General features: G+C 47.0%; 1 non-coding gene across 1 annotated transcript; it reads left to right on the plus strand.

The window, feature by feature from the left end:
• Positions 1-1,377: 1,377 nt before the first annotated feature.
• Positions 1,378-1,451, plus strand: TRNAI-AAU (transfer RNA isoleucine (anticodon AAU)). Its single transcript has one exon. It is a non-coding gene; the product is annotated as a tRNA-Ile (tRNA).
• The last annotated feature ends 314 nt before the right edge of the window (positions 1,452-1,765 follow it).

Consider the following 1,765-nt stretch of genomic DNA (forward strand, 5'->3'; position numbering starts at 1 on the left):
AACAGAGGTGTTTAATGCCTTCTTTGTGTCTGCCTGTCTTCAACACTAGTGATGAGTTCTGAGGCCTCTGGAGCCTTGAGATGGAGGATCCTCACTGTAGTAATGATAAACTCCCAGCTAACTCCTAATTTGTGCAGGATTTACTGCTCCAGCTTGATGCATATAAATCTATAGGGCCCAATGAGATTCATTCCAAGGTACACCCAAGAGCTGGCTGATACAATCACCAGACCCCTCAATTATTTTTCAGTGTTCTTGGGAATCTGAAGAGATCCCATCTGACTGGAAGCTGGCAAATGTTTACTCAGTTTTCATGAAAGGCAAAAAAGAAGGCTCCAATTGGAGGCCTGTCAGTCTCACTTGGTTACCTGGCAAAATTATGGCGGAAGATTATTCTACAACTTACTGAAAAACACCTGAAGTACAATGCTGCCATTGGTCACAGCTGACATGAGTTGAAGAGGGGAAAGTCCAGTTTAACAAACTTCAGTGCTTTTTATGGTAAGATTACTCCCAAGTAGTTGACCAAGGGAAGCCAGTAGAGGTAATCTTTTTGGATTTCAGCAAAGCTTTCAGTGCTGTTTCTCACAGTATCTTCCTGGATGAAATGTCCACCTTACAGGTAGACCTAAACATGATACAGTAGGTGAGCAATCGACTGATGGGTCAGGCTCAAAAGATTATGGTAAATGAGATTACGTCAGGCTGGTGGCCAGTCTCTAGTGGGGTTCCCCAGGAGTGTATTTTACAGTGTATTTTCTTTTTGAGTCCTATATCCATGTTATTTATGAAAACGTTTAATGTATACTACGTAAGTTTGCAGGTGACGCTAAAATGGGAGGATCTGTTGACTGTTTCAAGGTCAGAGAGTCCTTGCAGGGTGAGTGCAACAAGTCAGAGGGCTGGGCAGTCACCAATAATGAGAAAGTGCCACATTCTGTACCTGGGCACCCTTGTTAAACCTACAAACTGAGGGGTAGGAGGCTGGAGAGCAGCCCTACGGAAAGGATCTGATGTTATGGCAAGTTGAATGTGATCCAGCAGTGCCCCCTGGCAGCCCAAAGGGCCAATTGTACCCTGGTGTGCATTAGGCCCAGCACTGCCACTGGGTGGAGGGAGAGGTTGTTCCACTCTGCTCCTGCACTGTGTGCATGTTTGGGTATCATAATCCAAGGACATAGAACTACGTGAGACTGTCCAGAGGAGGGCTGTGAGGATGGTGAAAGGTCTAGCTAGAGCATGGGAATCCAACCTTTTGGCTAGCCTGTGGCATACTGAGAAGAATTGGGATGGTAGCAGAAAACAGTTTTAATTAGCTGCTGTCTTGCGCTGCATGTGATCAGGGGTCAGAGGTTGTAAAAACAGGCTTCCGGGTGTGGCCGGTTAGCTCAGTTGGTTAGAGCGTGGTGCTAATAACGCCAAGGTCGCGGGTTCGATCCCCGTACGGGCCAAATACGTTTTGAGACTGGAGGCTCTGAGGAAGGCAAAGGTTCTTAAGAGATCTGGTGTGTTAGTTTTGGAGCTATCTGAACGTGAGGCAGCAGTGTGCCCAGGTGGCCAAGAAGGCCAACATCAATCGTGGCTCAAATCTGAAATAGAGCAGTCAAAAGGACAAGGGGAAGTGGCGTGTGAAGAGTGGTCTGGAGGACAAGCCTTCCGAGGAGCAGCTGAGGGAAATGGGACTGTTTAGTCTGGATAAAGGGGGGAGGCTAGAACATAAAAGGAGTTTTAGTTGGGAGGAATTCAGCCGCTTCTCTTGGGTAAC

This window comes from Meleagris gallopavo, chromosome 1 (assembly GCF_905368555.1).
Source record: "Meleagris gallopavo chromosome 1, MGAL_WU_HG_1.1, whole genome shotgun sequence".
Taxonomy (NCBI): Eukaryota; Metazoa; Chordata; class Aves; order Galliformes; family Phasianidae; genus Meleagris; species Meleagris gallopavo.